This window comes from Loxodonta africana, chromosome 24, assembly GCF_030014295.1.
Source record: "Loxodonta africana isolate mLoxAfr1 chromosome 24, mLoxAfr1.hap2, whole genome shotgun sequence".
NCBI classification, from domain to species: Eukaryota; Metazoa; Chordata; class Mammalia; order Proboscidea; family Elephantidae; genus Loxodonta; species Loxodonta africana.
Genome location: NC_087365.1, coordinates 52162083 through 52189142, shown reverse-complemented (window position 1 = coordinate 52189142; position 27060 = coordinate 52162083). Strand labels below are relative to the sequence as shown.

Genomic DNA, 27060 nt, shown 5'->3' with positions numbered 1-27060 from the left:
CTAGACCGATCCAAACATGAAATTTAAAATGTAAATCTAATTACATCAATCCCTCACTTCCAATCCTACTCAGCAGTGGATTTCCATTGCCCTAGGATAAAGTTGGAGCCCAGGCGGTACAGTGGTTGAGATCCCCACTGCCAGCCAAAAGGTCAGCAGTTCGAATCCAGGTTAGGTCCATGACCAACACGCAAATCTATGGTAAACTTGAGATCTCTGCCAGATTTCTCAGAAAAGTCTTACCATTTTCCACATGGGGTGCTTAACTAGGAAGAGGCAAACCATGACCACTAGTCTTATTTTTGCCACTTTTTGGGGGAGAGTTTGTCCGAGAACAAAACCACACAGAGTAAACCATCACCTTGCGATGGAAGAGATTCTTGATGATATATATTTTTGAGCACCTGGATCCACCTTGTCCTGAAGCTTCAAGATCTTCCCCTAGAATTTTTAGTTACTTGAGCCAATATGCTTTTCCCTAACTTTTAAGTTTTTGCTTAAACCAGAAGGTGCTCTAAGTGCTTTGTATTCAGTACCTCTCACTCAATCTTTACAACAATCTAGGATGCAGGTGTCACTCTTGTCCACATTAGACCTCGGTGGTGACCTGTCTGTATCTCCTCAGCATCTAACTCTCCCAGCATACTTACCCCTCGTTTGGGATAACTCTGAGCTGCGTGCTCTACTCTCAGTGTCCCCAGCAGGATTAAGCTCCAGTTACCCACAGTGGCAACATGCTTCATCACTCACCCTTTACTAACTTCTTTCCCTTCCCTTTCTCACTTCCTATCTCCCCCAGCCATGCTTCCTAAGGACCAACTCCCAAATAAAATAAAACAACAAAAAAACAAATAAAATATTTGCACTCAAATTCTTGTCTCAGGGCTCCATTTTGGGGGGAACACAAACTGAGACAGTTCGTGTCTACAGATAAGAAAACTGAAATACAGAGCTTTAAATACCTTTTTCAAGGAAATAGTCTGCCATGTTCATGTCATTGCGTGGGATTTCTATGGGACACTGGTCTTGCTTCAGCTCATCTTCTTTTAAAAGCCAGCAATGTTCCTCACTACCCCTGACTTTCATCCCCTCCTGATCTGAGGAACCCTGGGAGAAGTTCCTCTCAGACCTAACTCCGGAAGGTTTGTCCTGAGACACAGGCTGGGGGTGTTTTAGCCTCCGGAATAAACAAACCCTGAAGCTCTTCCCACGTCCCCTTCTTGCTTTGTCTGTCAGAATGGCCCAAACCTTTGCCCCAATTTTAGCTGCATACATTCCTGTGAAATATTTCTCCCTGCTTCATTTTATTGCTTTAACAAACTTTAATGTTGCCCTTGCTTCTTTTGTCTTATTTTTTCAACTATTATCATTATCTGCACGAGCTGTATCTTGACTCAATTTTTTACAGAGAAACTTTTTAAACACGTACTTTGTTGTTGCTCTTAGCCGCCGTCCCGTTGGCCCCCAACTCATGGCGACCCCATGCACAATGGAAAGAAACATGGCGTCCTGTGCCATCTGCATGAAGGGTACCTATACGTTTAACTCCTTTTTATACATTTGCTACCACACAGTATTGGAAAGAAACATAATATGTGTGGCTCAGACTTGACAGATTGTTTGGATTCAAATCTCAGCTCCACAAATTATTGGCTGTTAGGAAGCGCTGGTTCAGTGGTAGAATTCTCACCTTTCATGTAGAAGACACAGTTCGATTCCTGGCCAGTGCATCCTCAAATGCAGCCTCCACTCTTCTGTCAGTGGAGGCTTGCGTGTTCCCATGATGCTGAACAGGTTACATTGGAGCTTCCAGACTAAGAGGGACTAGGAAGAAAGGCCAGGAGATCTACTTCTGCAAATCAGCCAGTGAAAACCTTATAGATCACAAAGGTCTGATCTCATTGTGCATGGGGTTGCCGTGAGTCAGGGGTCCACTTGATGGCAGCTAACAATGACAACCAGCAAGTGACTTAACATCTCTGTGCCTCAGTTTCCTCACGGGTACAATGGGGAATAATAATAATACCTAACTCACAGGGTCACTGTAGGAATTGGATAAACTAAATATACAAAGTTACCAGAACAGTAAGAGGTTTGCAACAAGTTGATGTAAGTGTTAATTGCTTTTATTACGAAACCAAAACCAAACCAACCCCATTGCCGTCGAATCAGTTAAGACTCATAGGGACCCTACAGGATACAGTAGAACTGTTTCCAAGGAGTGGCTGGTGAATTCGAATGGCTGACCTTATGGATAGCAGCCAAGCTCTTACAAGGCAACTCTAAATCAAGGATATCAACTATTTCAGTACAGAATGTGTTCCTCAGAACATGGCAGTTGGTCTAAGAGAAAATCAAGGCTGGAGTATACTGTCCAGCTGTCAGCCATAAGGATGATACGAACTTCTCAGAAGTTTCTATGTAGGAAACTGTGAATATCAGATTTTAGTAAACGTGGAAAGTTCTGGGTGAAGGAGGTGGCCTCCTGTTACATGTCTCCTGTGCCTTACTTTCCACAGGCCTGTTAATAGAGGCCAACTTAAACGGTGGATGTGTTTTCAAGTTCAATAGTATTCACGTATCCCTCATCTGGTAAACAGGACTTGGGCAAAAAAATGGGATTGGGGAGCAAAAACCCCAAACAATGCTTGTCTGAAGAGTCACAAAGCAATGGGTTATGTCTGCTCTGGATGGAGGCAGAGTTACCCAACGTGATTTGACGCAATGCAAGCAATGCAATGTGACAAGGCACCAGCAAGTAAGCAAAAAACACTCTATTTTTGGCTCAAATGCTCATTATCATCCTACATGTAAGCGGGTTGATTTGAAATCATATTAAGTGGAGAAAAAAATTTTTTTTTTTTTTATCCTATTACAGTTATGGAAACTCTGGTGGCGTAATGGTTAATTGCTGTTATTGGCTTATGGGTGATTATCGAGAACTTCTCAATGGCCTGGCTTCTCTAGGGTTTTCTGGATTTTTAATCTTTTGAATTCATTCTCCAATACCACAGGTCACAACCCTGACAGGCTTAGCACAGGGGCTGCCAATGTATAGCAACCTCTCAGAATGAAACAGAAGAACTAGACAAGCAGGAGGTTGTTTTGAGCTTGATCACGTTTGTTTTAATGCTGCCTGGCTCTCTTTCCCTTTCTGGTAACAAAACTTCACTTTTCCTCAGGAAAACTCCACCCCCCTTACTTCAATCCCTGGGCTTTAGGTGGGGCTCATCACGTGACTCAGGCCTAGCCAATCAGAGAAGAGCCTACTTTCACCCACAGTGATTGGTTAAGGGATGGACAGATGACCTAATCAGGGCCAATGAGACATCATAAAACCCATTGCCATGGAATCGATTCCAATCTCATTGTGACCCAATGTGTTAAAGAGTAGAATTGTGCTCCATCAGGACTCCTTGGCTGTAATCTTTATGAAAGTAGATTGCCAGGCCTTTCTTCCATGGTGCCCTTGAGTACGTTTGAACCTCCAACCTTTAGCATACTGGCTGATCACAAAATCCTTGTACCACCTAGGGACCTTCTCATGTAATAGGCCTCCTTCTTTCCCTGGGGCTTCTAGAAGAGAAGTAAGTGTCCTTCTCTCTTTCTCTCCTGGGTCTGAACCTGGAAGCCCTCTGGAGCTGCCGGGGCCACCACAGGAATCCTGAGAGTGAAGCTAACACAGAAGGCAAACCCAAGAGAGAGTGAAATAGGGTTATATTAACCCTTGAACCAAGTCATTCCTGAAGGCAACTAGTTCTGTACATTTCAGTCACCTGAACCAGTAAATTATCTTTTCACCCCTTTTTCTTTTTCTTTAAGACATCTTGAGATGCATTTTCTGTCTCTGGCAACAACAAAAAATTCTGATTCAAGGATGGCATTGAGAAGTCTATGGCCACAAAAGACCAGCGTGGCCTTAAAAATTCCAAGCAGACCTCCTTCCCAGCGTGCCCACTCTCCCTGGCCAAAGATGGGATTGAAGCCCACAGGTTTCTGGTTGGTGCCTGGCAGGCTGTGGTGAGGGAACCCTGGTGGCTCGACAGTTAAGTGCTCTGCTGCTGAACTAAAGGTGGTGGTTCAAAACCACCCAGCAGCATTGTGGGAGAAAGACCTGGCAATCTGCGTCTATAAAGATGGTCATTGTTGTTGGTAGGTGCCATTGAAGTTGGTTCCAACTCAGAGTGACCCTACGTACAACAGAACAAAACAGTGATCGGTCCTGTGCTATCCTTACCATCGTTGTTATGCTTGAGACCACTGTTGCAGCCACTGTGTCAATCCATCTTGTTGAGGGTTTTCCTCTTTTTCGCTGACCCTCTACTTTACGAAGCATGATGTCCTTCTCCAGGGACTGCTCCCTCATGATAACATGTCCAGAGTACATGGGGCAAGTCTCATCATCCTTACTTCCAAGGAGCATTCTGGCTGTACTTCTTCCAAGATAGATTTGTTCATTTTTCTGGCAGTCCAAGGTATATTCAATATTCTTCACCGATACCATGATTCAAAGGCATTGATTCTTCTTTGATCTTCCTTTTCATTGTCCAGCTTTCCCATGCATATGAGATGACTGAAAATACCAAGGCTTGGGTCAGGCGCATCTTAGCCCTCAAGGTGATGCCTCTTGCTTTTTAACACTTTAAAGAGGTCTTTTTTGGCAGATTTGCCCAATGTAATGCATCATTTGATTTCTTGACTGCTGCTTCCATGGGCATAAAGATTATAGCCTGGAAAAACCCATAGGACAGTTCTGCTCTGTCACATGGGTCGCCATGAGTCAGAATTGACTTGATGGCACCTAACAACAACAACAACAACAGGCTGTTGTAGAAAGTGCCACCTCAGTGCTTGGCTCCCATCATCACTCTGTCCTGGTGATGGAGGCGCTGTGGCTTACTCAGCCCCTTGCTCCTATCAGCATACACACTTCATCACGCTGACACGCTGATACGCTAAGTGAGTAAGTGCAAAGCACAACGAGGTCACCGAGAAGTTAACTGGAGGGATTACAAGGGGCAGTAGACACACTTCATTGGGGAGGGCTCTATTAGGTGCAGAAAACCTGGCAAATGGTGCTCAGGCCCCGTGGCCCTCAACCCCACACTCCATTCTGGGCCTGACAGTTGAGTTCTAAACAGTTAAATATGAAACTGTCAACAAGGCCTTGTCTTAATAACCAAACTTGAGGCCTTTTATCCCGGAAGATTTATGAAGTAATTTTAAAGAGATCCAAGCAAACATCTGTCAATAAATTGAATGCCGGCTACAGGATTTACAAGCAAGACAAGAATTTCTCATTAAGTGCACATTAACACGGTGGGGATCATAAATAGAAGGAGGCCAGGATGCAGGGCCTCTCAAGCTGTCATTAAAACACTATCTAAGAACTAATGAGGAAGTGATGGAAGGATACTAATGATGCCTTGGGCTCGAAACCTCGCCAGTCTGAAAAGGCCTGCAGAATCTGGCGACTCTGGGGCGGCGGGTTGCTGGCCTGGGTGGCTCCTGGCTGCTCATTCTGCTGTCTGCTGGGGAGCTGTGGGTCTCCTCAGTTACCACGGGGAAGGCAGAGACACCACACGGCTCCTTGTGTAATTGCCCCCAAAGGGTTCAAGCTCCTAGAACCCCCACAACTGTTACAGGAACAGCTTCAAATGGTCCCGAATGCTTGTTCAACAAATATTTCCATACCAACTACTTCCTGTAAGAGGCTGTACTGCCTAACGTTTTCTCAGGGCAAAGGAAGAACTTCTGGAAACTTCTCTTTGGCTGAGATGAGCCTGTGATGTCAGATGAAGCCTCATCACTGACAAGTTAACCTGGTGTGGTCAAGTCAATGTCAACTCATAGTGACCCCATATGACAATAGTACTGCCCCATAGGGCTTCCAAGGCTGTAATCTTTACAGAAGCAGATCGTCAGGTCTTTTCTCCCTTAGAGCAGCTGGGTGGGCTCAGATTGCCAAACTTTTAGTTAGCAAGCCAGGTTCTTAACCACTGCGTCACCAGGGCTCCCTCCCTACTGACAAGTTAACCAAAAACCAAACCCAGCGTTGTTGAGTTGATTCTGACTCATGGCGACCCTATAGGACAGAGTAGAACGGCCCCCATAGAGTTTCCAAGGAGCGCCTGGTGGATTCGAACCGCCATCCCTTGGTTAGCAGCCATAGCACTTAACCACTACGCCACCAGGGTTTCCACTGACAAGTTAGATGTGGCAAAAGAGGGGGTTTGGTGGCCTATTTTTCCACATCCTTCTCCCAACTCTTAAACTTATTTCCTTAGGCTGAGTCTTCCCAGCATGCTTTGCCCCCAAGCTCTCTTTCCACCCAAGGCGATGCACAGATCAGAGCCATCAGCTGTGTGAGGTCATAGAAGCCTGAGGGAATCAATAAGACAGGAAATATGCAAAGGTTGACCGGAGGCTACTTTTGGTCATAAGGTAAGGCAGGTCTGGCTGGGTGCCTGGCAAGTCCAGGGAATGTAGCTGGGGTGGTCAGAACGGGGAATTAAATCAGGAAGCCACTGTGTGACCAGCCAACGGGAAGAGCCTGAGATGACGTCACTCTATCTTTTGACTTTCTTCATAACACCCATATCTATAATATGTTACTACATTACATTGTTGTTGTGTGCCATCAAATCGATTCCAACTCATAGCAACTCCATGTGACAGAGTAGAACTACCCATACGGTTTCCTAGGCCGAAATCTTTACAGGAGCAGATCGTCAGGTCTTTTGCCCCTGCGGAGCGACTGGTTGGTTTGAACCGTTGATCTTTAGGTTATCAGACGAGCACTTAACCATTATAATACAACATGTTATTACATTCTATTGATCTTTTTTTATGTGGTATGATATACACATAGATTTATGTACTTTTCCCTTTGCCTTTCTGTCTCCCCACTTGAATGAACTCCTTATGAGGGCAAGAGCTGTTGCTCTCTTGTTCAGCACTATGCCCCAGAGCCTAGAACAGTACCTGGCATAGAGTGGGCACTCAGTAAATATATACTGAATAAACAAATGAATGAATGTGTGACTAGGAACCCTGAGATCTCACTAAGTCAGAAAAATGGCCAAAGGAAAAGACTATGCTGGAGTAAAAATGAAGTGGATAAGAGTAGAGACTTTTTGTACCGAGGGTCCTAAAATAATTAAACGCTGAAAACATGCCAAAAACTCGTGAAGGCACCTATAGCCAATAAGTAAGGTTTAGCATGAGTCCCCAGAAACAGAGTGGATCAAGGACTTGACATAATATTATAAAAGAAATCAGAAAAAGAGATCTGGGTTTCACCCATGACATTTATTGCCATTAGGAATGTAAACATAATGATAATTAATATAAATTACAATAAAGGAACTTGTGAGTACTTGGTAGGTGCCCTGCCACTCTGCTAAGCCCTCTGTCTAATACTAAAGACCACACTTTTTGATCGCTATGAGATTGTATGTGCAATTGAAGACCAAGTGCTGGCCAGTTGCACAGAAACTGATTGATTCATGTTGGGTGGGCAGTGAGAATTGAGGGCATGAAATGAAGCAGTCCATGCTGGCAACTGGTATCACTGCAGAGTGAGCAGAGGGGGGAAAATCGCCCAAAGAAAGACCCCTGCATTAAAGGGGCCCCCCATGGAAGTGGGAAACCTAGATTCCCCACTCACCTTGTACATTCTCTGTCTGCAAGTAAAAATGGAGACAGCTTTTTAGCCAAATAGGTGGAATATCCATACGTCATGTATCCAAGAAACTCCAGTATCATATGCCAGGGCCTGTCCTAGGTGTTGGAATACTGCATTGAAGAAAACAGACTCGTCTCTGCCCTGGTGAAGCCTGGAGTCTGCTGGGGGGAGAGGAGAGAAGACACAGGATAAAGTCCTAGGAGTGTTACAAGAGGGCCTCTGTGCTGCGTGTCACCATTTGCTAAGGTGCAATCCCATGAAAGTGTTTCAGACAGAGTATTTGAAGAAGAAAATCTAGTTCCAGCTAGGACGTTTGAGCAGCAGGTTCAGAGCCGATTTTTCAGATGCTCTCGGTGGGGCAGAACCCTGGTGACCTAGTAGTTAAGAGCTCAGGTGCTAACTGAAAGGCTGGCAGTTCGAATCCATCAGCTGCTCCTTTGAACCCCTATGGGGCAGTTCTACCCTGTTCTATAACAGGGTTGCTATGAGTCAGAATTGACTCAACGGCATCAGAATTTTTTTTTTTTTTTGGTGGTGGGCCAGATGGTGCCTCATGTTAATTTCTTCTGGTAGCTGAGCTGTGTGTGCCCTATAGACACTCTCCCATAGGAGAAAGAGATCAGACCTTGACTCACTCTGCTATTCATTTCCTCATTTGTCCAGCAAATGAGTCAACTCTTTTCTTGCACCAATGGGGTTCATTAATTCTGGGGATGGGAAGGAGAGACCTACTTCAGTGGCCAGAACATCAAGTGTTGTGTGCTATACAGCAGAGAGGAGGAACACAGCTGTGTGGTGAATTCTATCCGAGAGACATATAGAAGGGTTCACAAAAGAGGCGTATGTGAACTGGGCTTTGAAGGTTGTGTAGAAGTCTACCCGGTAGAAAAATACAATTCTGACAGAGTGAATAATGTATTTGGAAGGGAGGGGGGCACACAATTATGAGAGCACTCAGTGTGCTGGGAAGTCTACAAAGTGTTTGGTGTGCCTAAAAGTGAAGGAGGTGTACTTGTTGAAGAAAAGCTGGTGGGAGAGGAAATGGCAGAAATTAAAGCTGCTCTTTGCTATTTGGCAGGGTGGGGGGGGGGTGGGGAGGGAACTAATGTGTTAAGGGCCTTTAATGAAGGACTAAGGAGTTTGAAAGGAACCCTGGTGGCGAAGTGTTTAAGCACTTGGCTGCTAATGAAAAGGTGGAAGGTCGGTGGTTTGAACCCACTCAGCAGCTCTGAGGGAGAAAAGACCTGGCAGTCTGCTTCTGTAAAGATCACAGCCTTGGAAACCCTATGGGGCAGTTCTACTCCATGAGTCTGGATTGACTCGACAGAAATGGGTTTGGGTTTTTTTTTTTTTTTTGACAAGTTTGGACTTGATACCTCTTCCAACATTTCCCAACCTCTAGTCACTCGACGGCACTGGGTTTTTTTTTTTTTTTTTTGTAGTCATTTGCATACCACCTTCACAATTTTTTCCAGAACTAGCTACTGCCTTAAAGATTTGTTTTTTTCAAGCAGACCACTTAAAAAATAAACTTTATTAAATTTATTTTTTTAACTTTAATCTGTCTATACCCATCATGTTGTTAAGTGCCCTGAAGTTGATTTTGACTCATAGCGACCCCATGTGACAGAGTAAACCTGACCCATAGGGTTTTTTAGGCTGTCCTCTTTGCATAAGCAGGTCTTTCTCCTGTGGAGCTGCTAGGCGTGTTTGAACCCCCAACTTCTCGGTTGGCAGCCGAATGCTTAACCATTGTGCCACCAGGGCACCTTTAAAAAGGGATTTTAAGTCAACATCATGAAACCAGGATCACCATAATAAAAGATAACCCTAAAAATAAACACATAACTGTTCAAATAAAATGCGTTCATTTGCATATCACCCAGATCGTCCCGCACACCACATTTCTGCACACACTGAAAGCCTGGGATCCATGGGGTTTCAGGAAAGGCATGACCAGGTCAGACCGCTATAAACAGACTCCCACTGCCAAAGCGAAGAATAGATTAGAGGGGCTGGATTCAAAGAGGCCAGCTAAGGAGTGATGATATTAATGTCTCAAAAGGTGATGAAGACTCGGACCAAGCAGCAGCCATTGGTGGGGGTGGAGAGAGCCAGACACCCATCTGAGAGCCCTTTCAGAAGTAGACCAAACAGGATTTAGTGGCAGATTAGATGGGGGAAAGAGGGATGATGGCAGTTGTGACGGGCTCAACATGGCTCCTTAATGGAGGGGGCAGTTCCTGACAGCCATTTACAAAGTGATTCCATTTATATCAGAGTCATTCACAGAAGCCAGACTCTTGAGCTCTCTAATGCATAAAACACAGTTATGTAAGCTCCAGAAGCTGAATTCTTGGTGACAGAGCCAGCAAGAACCTTCCTGGGGAAAACTATTTATTCGATACACAGTGTTTAGGATGAAAAAAAAAAAAAAAGAGAGAAAGAAAGAAACAGCTATGCATCCATCTGTCTGCCCAGCTGTGGCTGCTACACGGCTAATGGAAAAAAGATTCCCACTAGCAGATTGCCCTGTATTTTGCAAATCTAATTCTTTGATTTTTAGCTCTAGAAGTGTTGTTATCGATGATAAAGAAAGGCAAACAAGTATTCACTGGGATAAAACTACAATAGGAAATTCAACTAGGTTAATTTTTCAGAACCCTAAGCCCTACCCACATACCCATGCACACAAACAATTCAGGAGGGAGGGGGCAGGCAGGCAGATGAGGCAAGAAATCCAACCCCTGTGACCATCAACAGGACATCCATCAATCTTGCCAGATAGATGCTTATCTCTTTCCTTCATTCTGCTTCTGTACATAAGATCTGAGTATCTCACTTAAGAAAGAAAAACAGAAAAAGAAAACTCTAACAGTCATTTTAATCAGTTAGAAAGGAAAATGGGGGGGGGGGAAGGACCCAAACATCTTTTTCCCCCTCTTCTTTCCTTCTTAGTAGATTCTTTTTTTCATGTAATTGTGTAACGTGATGCCTTTCTTTAGGTAAAGCAGTTTGCATCACTTGAAGGAATGAAAGGAAACTATAATATCAAGTTTACCTAAACTACTGACTTAAAAGAGATTTGAAACTTTAAATGAAGCCAAGAGAGGCACAAGCTGCTGGAAAGTTCCAGAGTTTGGGAGGGAGGATGGGGTAGAATAAGCCTTCAGAAACCAGAGCACTACCACCTACTTTGGGTTTTACCTTAGAGAAGTTGTAGGCTAGTCTTCTGTAAAACAAAGGTAGGGTTCCTACCACACAGGGTTGCAAAAAAAAAACCTACTGCTGTCGAGTCGATTCCTACTCATAGCGACCCTTTAGGACAGAGTAGAACCGCCCCATGGAGTTTCCAAGCACCGCCTGGTGGATTTGAACTGCCAACCTTTTGAATAGCAGCTGTAGCACTTAACCACTATGCCAACAGGGCTGCAGGAGGGTTCAATCAGACACTGGATGTGAAGCGTTCAGCAGCGCCTGACATGTAGGAAGTAGCCAATAAACAGTAGAAGAGTTGTTATTGTTACCACTCCCAGCAGTCCACCTGCCATTTGTCGCTGTTGTTGTGTGACATTGAGTCAACTCCAACTCACAGTGGTCCTATAGGACAGTGTAGAACTGCCCCATAGGGTTTCCTAGGCTGTAATCTTTACAGGAGCAGACTGCCAGGTCTTTTCTCCGGGGAAGTCACTGGTGGGTTCAAACCTCCGACCTTTTCTGCATGTGTAAATTTGTGTTATAATCACAACAATCAGGGTACAGAACGGTTTCATCACCTCCAAAGTCTCCCTCAATAGCGTCCTCTCATAGTCACACCCCCCCTTCCCTCACACCCTCTCCTGTCGACCATTGATCACTGTCGTTTTGTCTTTCTGATAATGTATATAAATAGAATTCTACAGTAATTAGCTTTTTAAGTCTGATTGCTTTTATGCTGCGTAATGCCTTTGAGAGCCTTTCCAGTTGCGCCATCAGGGCTCCTTATGTGCCTTTCAGGCTCAAATTAATTTTAAGTTTGCCTAACCATTAGCTCTTCCATCCCGTAGCTCTTCCATCCCTTGGTTTTCTCAGTATTTTCATTTAGTAAATTCCTGCACTAATATAAACTCTTTACCTAAAACCGAAGTACTGGAGATGGAATCATGAAACAAACACACTAAACCGCAACCATTACGAAGGCTCGACTCTTGATGAATCAACCAACAAATGGTGGTCTACCATGCAATGGAATGTTGTTGTTAGGTACTATCAAGTCGGTTCTGAGTCATAGAGACCCTGTGTACGACAGAACAAAACACTGCCCCGTCCTGCACCATCCTCACAATCGTTGTTCTGTTTGAGCCCATTGTTGCAGTCACTGTGTTGATCCATCTCCTTGAGGGTCCTCCTCTTTTTTGACGACTCTCTACTAAGCATGATGCCCTTCTCCAGGGACTGGTCTATCCTGATAACATGTCCAAAGTATGTGAGACAAAGTCTCCCCATCCTCACTTTTAAAGAGTTACTCTAGCTGTGGAATACTATTGGGCAATGAAAAGGAACCATCTACAGATACATGCATCAACTTGGAAGAATCTCAAAGATATTATGCTGCATAAAAGCAACCAGACTTAAAAGGTCAATTTCTATAGAATTCCATTTATATACATTATCAGAAAGCCAAAAGGATAGTGATCAGTGGTCGGCGGGGGTATGAGTGGAGGTGGGATGTGACAAGGAGAGGATAGTACTGAGGGAGTTTTTGGGGTGACAGAACCAATCTGTATCCTGATTGTTGTGATCACAACACCAATTTATACCTGCATTAAAAATTATAGAATTGCACAGCAAAAGAAAAATACTGGATGATAATTTATTAAATTAAAAGCAGCCAAATAAAAATATAACATATTCAATCTTGGGAGATGCAATCCATTGTCCCATGCACAGACCAAAAAAAGGAAGCAACAGTCACAACTTGTGTTTGTGTACATGCGTGTTTGTGTGTACATGCGTGTTTGTGTGTACATGCGTGTTTGTGTGTACATGCGTGTTCGTGTGTACACACGTGTACGTGTGTGTGCAAGCTTCAGAGAGAAAAAGAGTATGAATGTTACATGCAATTATCTGAGCATGGAGTAAAGTAAGAAGGGTTCCCTCCAGGTGGTTGATTTGGGTTATGGGCCAGGAATGGGGTAGGGAGCGTGCAATTCCATGGGCGTAGAGTCAAGAATGGGAAAGCTAAGCATCAAAAGATGGAAAAGATGACCTAATAAAATATAAAAACAGCAAGTGTAACAGGATCCTATTTATGCAAAATTATGCGCATGTAAAATTACTGCATGTATAAAGACATGTGGCTCTTGTTGTGTGCCATCAAGTCAATTCCAACTCATAGCGACCCTACAGGACAGAGGAGAACTGCTCTGTAGGGATTCCTAGGCTGTGATATTTACTGGGGCAGATAGCCAGGTCTTTCTCCTGTGGAGCTGTTGGGTGGGTTTGAACAACCAACCTTTTGGTGAGCAGCTGAGTGCTTAATCATTGTGCCATCACAGGGTTGCATACATATTGCTATGGCTACAGAATTATAGGGATGTCCACGCCACTTGGAAGGGGGAAGTAGTTTGTAGAGTAATAAGAAGAAGAGGATGCGTTTCATTCAGAAGACAGAGCGGACATGTAAAGAACTCTGAGGTACAGGAACACTCCCCTTTCAAAATGCCCAGCTCCCCTCATTTCAGATTGTAAGCAGCTAGAAGAAAAAGGGTCAGATCGCCAGGTATTCTTTACTGAGGTGTATAATGCGCCAGGTAAAATGAACACTCGAAATTCTGCAGTGTCAGAAAAAAATGTGTGCTGTTTTCTTTTGTGCAAAACCTTTCCATTTAATATCTCAACAAGGCTTGCTAACATTAATTGACTAATCTACCCAAGCACCCCTTGAGGACAGTTTTAAAGAAAGTGAAATAATTTGCTCCGTTTTCCAGATAGAGATGAGGATGGCGGTGCAGACAGTGTTTTTACTGTTAGAATGTTCTGGATTTACAGAGCCCTTCTTTATACGTCATCGCATAGAGTTCACAGAGCAGCCTGGCCTGGCCAGTTAGGCGTCATCATGCTCACTTTTGGAGCCCTGATGGCATGATGGTTAAGAGCTCGGCCGCTAACCAAATGGTCAGCAGTTCGAATCTGCCAGCCTCCCCTTGGAAACCCTATGGGGCAGTTCTACTCTGGTTGCTATGAGTCGGGATCCACTCGACAGCAACAGGTTTTTTTTTTTTTTTGGTTTGGCATGCTGACCATACAGATAAGGAAACTAGGGCCCATGCGGGACATAACTGACCATTTATGACCAGAATACCTTCAATTTTTCAGTGTGCTTCCATGGGTATTTTTTCCTTTAGATAATATCAAGGACTCGTCCGTGAAACATGTGGCCTAATTTTTTTTAAGAAAAATCTACCAAAGAATGCAAGGACAACATTCTTATAAAGGACCCTATGAGGACAGATCGTTCCCATTTATTTGTTCTGTTTGTCAAAGGGTTAGGCAAAACAGACCTTTTGGTCCTGAACACTCCCCATAGTCAGTGTCAGGAGTGTTGATAAGGACAAATCAAGAACACAGAGTATTACTGACCTAGATACTGCAGGGTTTACAAAGTCAAGTCGATTCTCCCAATGTTGCATTTGGCAATGTGATAAGATCTTAGTAGAATGGCTAGATGTTTGCTTGCTTTTTACTGGGTTTCACTGAGACACTGGATAAATACAGAACTACATATAAAGAAAAGAAAGCTAATTGTTGTTGAGGTGGCTCCGACTCGTGGCGACCTCATGTGGTCCAGAACAGAGCTGCGCTTTATAACGTTTTCAATGGTTGTGATCTTTCGGGAGTAGCAGGTCATCAGGGCTTTCTTCTAAGGTGCCTCTGGATAGATTTGAACTGCCAACCTGTGGGTTAGTAACCAAGTACTTAACTGTAGCACACGGGGAATCCTGCATATAAATGAAAATGCAAAATCTACTTTTTAAATAGAAGAACCCATGAAAGGTCCATGTTCAGGACCTGCCTGCCTGCCTGCCTGCTTGCATTACCTGGCTCTTGGCATCTGACTTTCTTTAATCCAAGTCAGTGTTGTATTTTCTGCATGGCACGTCTACATCCTACCAGTGGGGCAGCAAGACTGAGCTTGGGAGTGGCAGACAGGAGGAACCGAGACTGGTTGAGGAATTCCTGGAGCTAGTTCAGACTGGGTACAGTATCCCTACGGCTGTGTTTGGGACAGCTGAGCTATGGGAAAGACGAGATTAATTACAGGAAATGGAGACACATCAAAGGCAAGGAAATAGCAGATCAGAGCTTCTGGCTGAGGGGACTGAGTTGAGAAACAAAAGAGGGTCAGGTCGAAGTTGACAATGACAGAGGTCACCCCAGAATGATGTGGGGCCCCTTTGGAACAAGGCGAGCCACATGGACTCTAACGGGTCAGTGGCTGGGCACTTGTCAAGGAATTCTGGGGCTTGACTCTCGGGGGGCTCTGGAGGAAAGAGGAGGGTCAGGAAAGCAATACAGGTGCTACTTTTGTAATAATCAAATGATGGGAGGGGTAGGGAAAGAAAGGAAGGCGAGAGAATTAACGATAGAAAAAGAGAGACAATGAAAAACAGGAATGATTGCCAGAAAGGGAGTAAGAGAGGAAGGACTGGAGGGGAGAGGGACTAAGGGAGTAATGAGCAAAAAATAAAGTTACGATGAATTTCAGAGGTAAACTGGAGTGAACATAAAACCCCAATAAATATTTTATGTCAGGACAAACTAATTAAACATGGATTCTGGGCACAAGTAGTTTCCTATTTAGTGAAATTATTATTATTGTGTTTTATTCACTATGGGCTTGACAGAGCCCCCTGGGTGGCGTGGCAGTTCAAACTCACCCAGAGGTGCCTCGGAAGAAAGGTCTGGCAATCTGCTTCCAAAAGGTCACAAGCTTGAAAACTCTTTGGAGCAGTTCTACTCTGCACACGGGGGGTCGCCATGAGTTGGAATTGATAGCAACCACCAACGACAACATGGCCTGGACACCTGATGGTCAGGTGTCACAGTACACACGACTTCTGCAGAACTAGGCAGGTCTCATGACGAAGGTACGGCACTTGGAAGGGAACTAGAGAAAAACGTTGTGGGGGAGGGGGACTCTGCTTTTCTAAGATTAGAGTTTTAGGAGGAGAAGTCCTTTACTTGGGGACAAAAGGCTTTAACGGGGGTATAAAGAATGACAAAAAGCCATCTGGACTGGGAGGGGAGATATAAGGGTGTTTCAGGGGTGCACCAGCCCAATCTTGAGTTCAATCCTAAACTAGCACCATTCTCAAAAGACTGACCCCTCCCTCCTTCCAGGGTACCAACAAGACATTCAAGTGAAGGATATGGCTTCCGCATTAAATCACGAGACAAGAACAATCCCTGCCCAAGTCTAAGTTCTCATTACATTTTCAGAAAGGCAAGAGAAGGCTGAAGCCAGAGAACTCTACCGCGGGGAGGCTGCTCCCAGCCTCCACCTGCAAGTTCTTTCATTCATTTATCACCCTCTCTTACCCTCTCTCTTGCCCTTTCTTCCCCTCTGCTCTCTCCATCTCTCTCAGCTCTCAAGCTAGCTTGCTCCTTCTCTCTTTCTCTCTCAATACGCAACACACTTAGCGTCTACACTACAAAGTTCCACATCTGGAAGGCTGCAGTTGCTTGCCTGTGTGGTTCTTTTTTTCAGGGTCATTCGAGTGCAGATGGATGAAGGGTAACAGATTAAAATGCAATTCCAATTAAAGACCTTGGATGTCACAACAACATTAATGACAACACACACTGTTTTAGCAGCTGCAAATTACCAGGAAGAGGAAAGTTTTTTTTTCTTCCTTCCTTTCTTTTCTTCCCTTGAAATCAGAAGACTAAAAGGATTTTCTTAAAAACTCACCACAGAGAGATTGGAGTGGGAACCCAGAGTGTGGAGAAGCACAAAGTACACAGGAGACGCGAAGCCCGGCCTTTCATTTCTCCCCCAACTTTCGCAGCCGCGAAGCCAGCTCTGATGATGGGTTGGGTTTGATGGGAGACTCATCACAGGGCCCAGGCGTTCATCTTTTAACTTATTTTTGCAAAGCAGGTATTTTTGCAAACAAGAACCAGAGAAAGGCCTCCAGCTAAATAGGGAGGAGTCCCTGAGGAGCAAGCCCATAGAGGGGAGAATCACTGAAGAAGAAAATGAAGATGACAAGGCCGTTGCTTCTTAATAAACATGATCACATTTTCAGCATGCATTATTTATTACTTCTCTTTCACTGATTTATCGTCCTAAAACACATAATCTGATATGGAGAGCAGTGCGCACATGCCTACACAAATGTCCTGGGGGCTTGCTTGTGTTTAACCAAAAACAAAACACAACAAATGTAGACCCAGGAGGTCTATGTTTGCTGTGACCACAATAATAAACACCTTAAGCTGGGTTATTTTTTCCCTTTCCCCCTCCGGTTTTTCTTCCCCTTTACAGGACGCATAAATAGCGTTAAATCATTACCACTGAAAGCGATACGCTCATCGGCGTCTATGTGTTAGTAAGCACTGTCTAAAACAGTCATCTTCTGTATTGTAAGCCCACCACTCGTCTGTTGGCTTGTTATACTGTGGTGGCACCAATATTTCAAATGCCTGCAGGGTTACCCACAGTGGAGAGGTTTCAGAGAAGCTTCCAGAACAGGACGGACTAGGGAGAAAGGCCTGGCAATCTGCTTCCAAAAATTAGCCAGTGAAAACCCTGTGGATCACAATAGATGAACCTCCTAGTTTAGAAGGCAGTCTAAATACATAGGGGCCACAGCAATGGACTCAAGCATACCAATGATCATAAAGATGGCACAGGACTGGGCAATGTTTTGTATGTTGTACATGGGGTCACCATGAGCTGGAGTTGACTTGATGGCAACTAAAACAACAATGTGTTAGTCATCACCACCCATGTGTCAGGGGTTTCCTATACAATATTACTGATCCTGCAGGAAAAAATAAAAAGCCCTGAGGGAAGTTAGCAAATACAGGACTACCCATCCATACTCGGTGCCATCGAGTCAATTCCAACTCATAGTGACCCTATAGGACAGAGTACAACTGCCACACAGGGTTTCCAAGGCTGTAATCTCTACGGAAGCAGATTGCCACATCTTTCTCCTGTGGAATGCCTGATGGGTTCGAACAGCCGACCTTTTGGTTCACAGTGGAGCGCTTAACCATCACGCCGTCAGGGCTCCTTACCCATCTGTAAAAACACCTTTTGTTGGCTTCCCTTCCAAGAAGGAAATAAGCATAAAGTTAGCCCTGAGCTTTTCTCCAACTGTTGACATTTCTGAGGCAGGCTGAGTGAGTCAGATCTGTGCTGAAAACCAAAAGGCAAGCTGGAGGATGCCAGGAGCCTGGGCTGGCGGGGGGAGCTGGGTCATCCAACAACAAAGGGTCAGGACCCACCAAGGTAAGAGCACATGCCAAAGCCATCCTGGCTGTCATTCATTGTGTGTGTGTGTGTTTTCCTGTTTCTAACAATAAATCATGTTCCAGACAGAAGACCAGGAAATACTAGAAAAATATTTTAAGAAACACCTATGAAAAATATCATAATAATATTATAATAATATCATATAACAGTATAGTATCATCTTGATATCTATCTATATTTGTACCACCTGTGCTAGCTATAGCTATAATACAGCTATCAATAGATAAAGAGTATTATAGAATCACAATACACATGCTATTTTATAATCGGCCTTTTGTTCGATTTTGGAAACCTTTTGCTTAATGAGCATGGATTTATTTATTTGTTTTGTTGTTGTTGAGAATATACACAGTAAAACATACACCAACTCAACAGTTTCTACATGTACGATTCAGCAACATTCAATACATTCTTCGAGTTGTACAACCATTCTCATCCTCTTTTTCTGAGTTGTTCCTTCCCCATTAACATAAACTCACTGCCCCCTAAGTTTCCTATCTAATCTTTTGAGTTGCTGCTGTCAATTCGATCCCTTATAAATGGTTCTTAAAAGAGCATAATGCTCAAGGCAGAACTTTTTTACTAGTTGACCTAAATTATTCTTTGGTTTTAAGATTTCAGGGGCTATTTTTGGTTTAAGGTTTAGAGATTATCTCAGGGCAGTAGTTTCAGGTGTTTATCCAGCCTTCATGGCTCCAGAAAGTATGGAGTCCGTGGGAATTTGGTGAGTGTGGATTTTTAATGGTGGGTGCCAATCTCTTATTATTGAACTCTGGAGTTGTTTCTAGTTTTTTGCTACTTTGTAAATGCTTTGTTGGACATAATTTTACATCTATCTTAGTGTAGATATCCTTTACTAAGTTCCTAGAAATGGAATTATTGTGTCATGGACCATGTTCACTTCAGAGGCATTTGATAATGATACCAAGATGTTCTCCAGAGGGTGTTACCAATTTGGACTCTTTCCATAGCATATGAAAGTGCTCTTGCTTATTTCTCTCAAACTTCTTAATACTGGGTATTAACATAAAAAATGCATTAACTATTTGATAGCCAAAGTAATAGTAGTAATAATAATGATAATGGTACTTTGTTGTTTAAGTTGTATTTCTTTATTAATTAATGAAGATATATATATATATGTTTCCTTTTATACATATATTGTTGTTAGGTGCTGTTAAGTCATTTCCTGATGACATCATGAGACAGAGTAGAACTCCCCCATAGGGTTTTCTTGACTGTAATCTTCACAGAAGCAGATGGCCAGGTCTTTCTCCTGAGGAACCACTCTGCATGTTCAAGCAGCCAACCCTTTGGTTAGCAGTCAAGCCGTTTAATCATTTTTGCTACCAGGGCTCCTTTATATACGCATATACATATACATTTACACATACACATACCAAGATTTTGAAGCAACCTATTGACTTAAAGAGTAAACAAAAACAAAGAAATAACAATAATAGCAAATAAAGAATCCAATGGCTCCGGTAGACAAAGTAAGAACTGAACAAGAAAACAAACAAAAAGAAGCAAATGAAACAATAACAACGAGCAAATCAATGCACCAAGGCAGTAGTGGAGTAGGGGTGGCTGGCTGATACTGAAATTTTACTGTTTTTCTAAGAGACCAGACTTACCTGGTAAGAGCTTGGTTATGAGAAAATTTGGACAAACTGGACTGGGCTAGCTTCTTCAGTAGAAGAACTTGTTTTCCTTGAGGTCCATGCCCCCTCCCCCTCCACCCTCTGACTTAGAAAAATGACTGAGGTCTTTGACCACACCAGAGACATGTTCATGCTCATCAGGTCATTCGTGAATCAGATTCAAGATGAAATTCGATACTTAAGTATCCAGCAAAAAGTTTCAGCAATGAAGTCAGGTTACCAGCCAAAACCCAGCAACAATACGTTACAAAAATAACACTACTTTGTAAGGCAAAAGAACAGAGCCTTTAGAGGGAACCCTTTATCCCAGATTTGCATGATCATGAACGAGGCACATTCCTCCCTCTCGAGGCAATATGGCAGCCTGGTTCACCCGAATCTTTGGATCAGGCAAATCAGAGATTGAATCGTACCTCTGTCTCTTACCAGCTTTGTGACTGTGGGCAAGTCATTTCTGCCTTTCTGAGCCTCATTTTCTTCATTGTCATCTGTGAAGTGGTCATAAATACTGCACCTCCCTCACAGGGTTGATGTGACCATTAAATGAAACAATGGAGGCAAAAACTTAGCACATGGCTGGCACGTAGGAAGCCCTCAATAAACCTGGGCCAACGCCAGTGTCCTCTGACCTTTCCATGGCTGGCTCCTGGTCATGGAGCAGATCTCAGCTGCCAGAAAGGGCACCACCCTCCCTAAAAGTAGCTCCATCTTTCGAGTTACTCTGTACCTCCTTACAGTGTTTTAGTGTTTCTTTCGTTTTCTTTGTAGCATTAGCAATCTCTTGGAATAATCCCTTGTTTATCCTCCGAACTCTTCACTTGAATGTAGGTCATGTGAAAACTGGGACATACATTTTAGTACCTAGCATAGTGCCTGACACTCAGCAGGCACTCAATAGATATTTGTTGAAGAATAATAAGTAGGTCTTCATGCACACGTGAGTACACGCATGCACCTATACCGTCAGTACTTCAGCTTACTCCTCTTTCTATTTCTTTCTCTCTTCCTCCACTCCATCTTTTTCTCCTTCCATTCCTTCTTCCTCCCTTTTTTTCTTCCTTCCACAAATCATTATTGCACCCACCATGCTGCTAAATGCAAGAATAAGGTGAGCAACCTTGAAAAGGTCCAGTGTTCATATTTCTTTCCCCATTTTACTTCTCTCACTTCTCCTTCCTGACGCATCACTCGGATTTTGCCCCAACCACCTATCCGGTGGCAGCCCAGAGAGCCTTGTTTGGATTCTCAGCGAGCTTGTCAAGTGCTGCAAATGATTATCCCAGGCTCCGTTGTCTATGGACTTCCGGGGTTGGCTGTATTTTACTTTTCTGTAAAATATGCTATTTTGTTTCAAGATCTGTTGCTGTCCACCAAAAATACAACTCTGTTACTAACCCCGCCAGTTCCTGAATGATACCTTTGTGGACACTAAAAACAATTTAATGGCATGTCACAATAGCAATTCACTCTGTTAATAGTCCCGCTCAATAATACTATATTGCATAAACCTCCTCCAGCCTCCTGACAAATAATTCACCTACCCACTCCACAGTAAGCTCCATTTCACTAACAAATATATTTCTCCCCAAACCTACAAATATTCAGCATCTCTGTCCTGTGACAATAGCTATTGTTTTTGGAGGAGGTCAGCGGTATCATGTTTCTATCACCTCTCGCTGGCACAGTCTCGATGACAATTTTTTTCCACGCATCAAATTAGGAGACAGCACAGTGGCTCAGTTCTTGCCCACATCCAAGGGGAAGACAGCATCATGATTCCACAGGCACAGGAAGTGGCCGCTGTCTTTGCAGACAACGTTCTGCCAAAGCTGATCGATGCATATGTGCTAGGTGCAGGAACGTTCACGTCTCTGATAGCCAGTGCTGCTCAGGTTTATTACTACTTTTAATGGCCCCCTCAAGGCAGTACACACAGGAGTTCTTCACCTGGGAAGCCAGTGGACTTCCAAGGGTTCTATGAATTCAGATATTTCATAAACATGGATTAAAAGAAAAAAAACAAAAACAAAACAGAATATTCTTTTCACAAACTTCTCCCTGAGATTTAGCATTTTCTTCGGTTAGGAGTGTTGGCAGCAAAGCACAGGACCTTTGACGTTACCACCAGCACAAATAACAGATATCTCTGTATCACGCTGCAGTTGTTGCAGAGATATTGAAATAGCCTTGACGCTTATCGCCACTCAAAATTATAGTAGTCACCTGGCCCACTGCCAGATCGTGTGGTCTAATGTGTCAATAAAGAAGTGCACATGTAACTATATCAAAAACTTGTTTTTTTTTTTTTAAATTTCGTAAATGCATTTCTATATAATTGGCTTTATTTGTAATCTTTCCTGTTTTTGTTTTCTGCATTTAAAAAACAGGATTCTGAGGAAGGGTCCAGAGGATTCACCAGACTACCAAGGGAGGCTATAAAAAAACAAAACGAAAAAAACGAAGTCCATTGCTGTTGAGTTGATTCTGACTCATACTGACGCTATTGGACAGAGTAGAACTGCCCCATAGAGTTTCCAAGGACTGCCTGGTGGATTTTAACTGTTTTTTTTTTTTTAACTTTTGGTTAGCAGCCATAGCACATAACCACTAGACTTCCTGAAGGGGGATGTGGCAAGAAAGAGCACGCGATTGGAAGTCAAGCACACTTGGGTTCTAATCTTGATTATCTAATAACAATGACAACAACACCACCGCCAACAACAATACACCTGTATAGTGCTTACCAGGCACTGTGGTAAAAGGTTCATATATATTCATTTAATCCTCGTAGCAATCCCGTGAGATTTGTCCTATTATTATCCAAACTCCACTTCACAAAAAGGAGACTGAGCCTCAGAGAGGTTGGGTAACAAACCCACGATCACTGGTCGGTAAATGGGAGCATTGAGGTTAAATTCAGGGAACGCGTACTTTTTTTTTTTTTTTTTTTAGTGAAAACATACAGAACAAAACCTATACCACTCCAACAATTTCTGCATAAGTAATTGAATGACGTTTTTTACATTCTTCAAGTTGTGCCAGTTTTCTCTTTTCCAAACTATTTCACCATCATTGGTGCCCTGGTGGCACAGTGGTTAAAAGTTTGGCTGCTAACCAAAAGTTTGGCAGTTCAAATCCACCAGCCATTCCCTGGAAACCCTATGAGGCAGTTCTACTCTGTCATATAGGGTTGTTATGAGTCAGAATTGACTCAACAGCAATGGGGTTTTTTTTTTTTTTTTTTTGGTTTTCACCATCATTAACATAAACTCACTACACCTCTAAGCTTTTCATTTGTCCTTTCAAGTTGCCATTGTCAATTTGATCAAATATAAATAATTCTTTGAAAGAGTATAATGCTTAATGCGGGCATACGTTTTTAATTAGGCTAAATTATTATTTGGTACAAAGCTGATCTCAGTGTAAGGTTTAAAGATTTCCTCAGGCTGATAGTTCTAGGGGGGTCATCCAGCTTCAAGGGAGGGCTTGCTCTTAGTCTCTATCATCTACCGACTCTCACAACATTAATAATAAGAGAAAAAAGTGCTTTACAAGCAACAGTCATTTACTTCTCAAATAACCCTACAAACTAGGTGCTACGATTATTTGTATTCTCGTTTTTCAGATGGGAAAACTGACAGTAAGGGGAGACTGAATAAATTCCCCAAAATGATATTGCTTGAAAGTGATGGTATAACAGAGTCAGATCCAGAGTGCCACATGTTTGTAGTCAATAAAGTTTTATTGAAACACAGCCAATTCTTTTACATACTGTCTGTCGCTGGTTTTGCTCTCTAACAGCAGAGTGAAGTAGTTGTGACAAAGACCATGTGGCCCACAAAGCATAAAATATTTACTATCTGCCTTTTTCCCACCCCACTATCTGTCAACTTCTGTACTTAGCCATTCATGTATCAAGCCAACTCCAAGCTATGACTGTTCCTTGCTGGCTCGTGATATGGCCATGGGAAAGTAAGCTGCCTAATCCCTCAATATGTTAAGCTGTAAAATGGGCACGCAATGGTATCAGCATCTTAGGATGGTTTTGAAGATGAAATGCAAGGAGAGAGTTTGGCACAGCTGCTGACACACAATAAGCATCCAGAAAATTCCAGTAGACCTGGTGGCACAATGGTTAAGTGCTTGGGTGCTAACTGAAACGTTGGCCATTTGAACCCACCCAGCAGCTCCATGGGAGGAAAGACCTGGTCATCTGCTCCCAGGAAGATTACACCCTAGGAAACCCTATAGGGAATTTCTACACTGTCATATAGTGTCACTATTGGTCGGAAACAACTCAACAGCACACAACATTATTATTATTGATGGAGTCCCTGGGTAATACAAATGGTTAATTCATTCAATTACAGACCAAAAGGTTACAAGTTCGAGTTCATCCAGCCACACCTCAGGAGAAAGGGCTGGCATTCTATTTTCAAAAACAAATCAGCCATTGAAAACCCTATGGAGCACAGTTTTACTCTGACACAAACAGGGTAGCTATGAGTCATAAACTTGCTGGCAACAGGCTTATGGGGGCATTGGTGGCTGAGTGGTAGAATTATTGTCTTCCATGAGGGAGACCTTGGTTCAATTCCTAGCCAATGCCCCTCACGTACAGCCACCATCCATCCGTCAGTGAAGGTTTACACGTTGCTGTGGCGGCGTTGGGTTTGGGTTTGGGTTTTTGATGATGTTGGACGGGTTTCAGTGGAGCTTCCAGACTAAGACAGACTAGAAGGAAAGGCCTGGAAATCAGCCATTAAAAAACCCTATGGATTACAATGGTCCAGTCTACACCCGATCATAGGAACGGCACACACAAGACCAGGCAGTGTCTCTTTCCATTGTGCATGTAGTCACCATGAGTCACAGTAACAACACTAACAATATCATTGTTACCATTTGGATCTTTAATTACAACATCACATCATAATCTCAAAAGCTTCACAGTCCATAAAGCAAAGCTGGCAATTCCTGGTCATGTCAACCCATAGAGAGAACTCACCGTGATGCTGGGTTTGCATTTCTCTCTTGGAAAATGTAATCAACCTCTTAGATAGGACAACGCTGCCCTCTGAAACAAGCCAATTACTGATCAATGAGCTGCTCCTTCCAGAGGCATCAGCACTGCTCGGCCAGTCATTTCATTATGCATGAAATCCAGCCCCCAAGTGGATTCAAGTGATTGGGACTAAACCTGGGTCACAAATCACCCAAGACAAAGGGGTCTGATTGCAGATCAGCACACGTGTTCAAACCCATCGGGAAAAGAGCAATGTCAAGCAAAAGCGCTCCTTGGTGGGTGGCCCAGAGGCCAGCCCAGGGAAGACAGTGGGATTACTTCTAAGTGGATGTTTTAGACGGCAAGCATGCCAGGCCCATTTCCCTGCGTGCTGCTTCCCAGGGAACCACTGGCTGTTGCTAAAAAGGAGTTGTCTTCCCCAAGCTCTGTCAACAGAGGCAAAGAGAAAATTAAGATGATTGCATCTGTTTAGGGGAAATTAGAGTGTTTTGGCTTGAAGTTTGCTTTCTCTATCAACCATATTAAACCGGCAATTACTCAACACTCCTTTTGGGCTGGAAAATGCTGCCTTAACAGGGAGAATCCTTTCTGAGAAGTTTCCTTCAAAAAATCAAGGCAGTAGAGTAAAATGGTTAGGAGTCAAACTTTGGAGGCATGAGTTCAAAAACCAGCTCACTTACTTCTAAGTTCTGGCTTTCTGCAAATTGCTTCATGTCTCTTAGCCTCCATTTTCTGGTTCTGGAAATGGGATAGTGCTTGTATTATTGTCCCCAGTACTTCGCCCCCCCCTCCTTCTATGCCCCTGTCAGCAAACTTTGTTGTACCCTCCCTCTCTGACTCCGGGCTTGCCAAGTGTCTTGTTTTGTCTACTGGGATGCTAGCAAATGCGATGCAGACAGAAACTGCAAGTGTTTGCATGACTGGGCTTGTTTGCACTCTTTCCTTCTGACACTGCCACGAGAAGCACATGCCTGTACTAACTCGCTGGATAAGGAGAGATGCGTAGTACACAGACAAGCTGCCCCAACGTCATAGTCAAGGCCATCCTAGATCAGCCAAGAGCCAGCCAATCCTCAACCACGTGGGTGAACCCAGTCAAGATCGACTGAGCCTCTCAGCTGACCTGGAAGCTAGCCATAGATGTGTGAGCAGGCTTAGTTAAGATCAGCCAAGCACAGGCCAGATCAGCTGGACCTCCCCTGACTGGTGAGCTAAAGCAGTATTTATTGTTTCACGTCACTGAGGTTTGTGGGTGTTTGTTATGCAGCACTGGCATTGCCAATAGCTGACTGATGCAGGCAACATTTACTTCACGGACTTGCTTTGAAAAATGGGTGATACAATACCTGGAAAGCCCCTAGCACAGAGATGCTGTCAGTAAGTAGAGATTGAGATGACTGTTGTCTGCTGATGAGTCAATTCTGCCTCATAGCGACCCTATAGGGTTTCCTAGCTAGAATCTTTACAAAAGAAGACGGTCACATTCTTCTCCTACGGAGCAGCTTGTGGGTTCGAATCACCAACCTTTTGGTGAGCAGCTGCGTACTTAACCACTGCTAATTGTTAATGCCTCTTTTGGACTGGTAAAATGATTTTTACCAGTGGTGTAGTGGTTAAGTGCTCCTCTGCTAACTGAAAGGTCAGTGGTTTGAACCCAACAGCCACTCATTCAGGAGAAAGATGTGGTAGTCTGCATCCGTGAAGATCACAGCCTTGGAAACCCTATGGGGCAGTTCTATTCCGTCCTGTAGGGTCACTATCAGTTGGACTCAACTTGAAGGCAGCAGGTTTGGTTTTTTTCTTTTTTAAATGGAGACAGTACAGTTGTCACTCTGGTGGAATACTACCGTGGTGTTGTTAACCCTCATTTTTCTTTTCTTTCTTTTCTAAGCCTTTCAAAGAGTTACCAGTCGTGTCCATATGGCCTTACGGAAGGGATATGACAGAGTAGGGTGCAGAAATATTCTGTTCTTCCCCCTGGCTTTTACCTCCAAAAGCCTAAACTCCTAGGGGAACTTAGGGAATTTGAAACAGAAGTAAAAGAAAAAGGATTTGGCCAGAACCGGAAGTTGAGAGTAGATCTTCTTCCCATTCACACCCCAAGTGAAAAAGAGATTCTACTTAGGCTCCAAAGAGGAAAGAAGAAGGAGGAAAGAAA

General features: G+C 43.5%; 1 protein-coding gene across 2 annotated transcripts in view; it reads right to left on the bottom strand.

Annotated features, from left to right (window-relative positions):
- The window catches only part of TSHZ2 (teashirt zinc finger homeobox 2), a 299030-nt gene that overhangs the window by 118451 nt on the left and 153519 nt on the right, over positions 1 to 27060 (bottom strand). Inside the window, exon 1 of one of the 2 annotated variants that reach the window (XR_010319309.1) lies at positions 16641 to 17185. The exons of the other annotated variant lie outside the window; for it this stretch is intronic. The gene's annotated coding sequence lies outside the window, so the exon portion shown is untranslated. Of the gene's footprint in view, positions 1 to 16640; positions 17186 to 27060 lie in introns of those variants that run through there. 2 annotated transcript variants of the gene reach the window in all.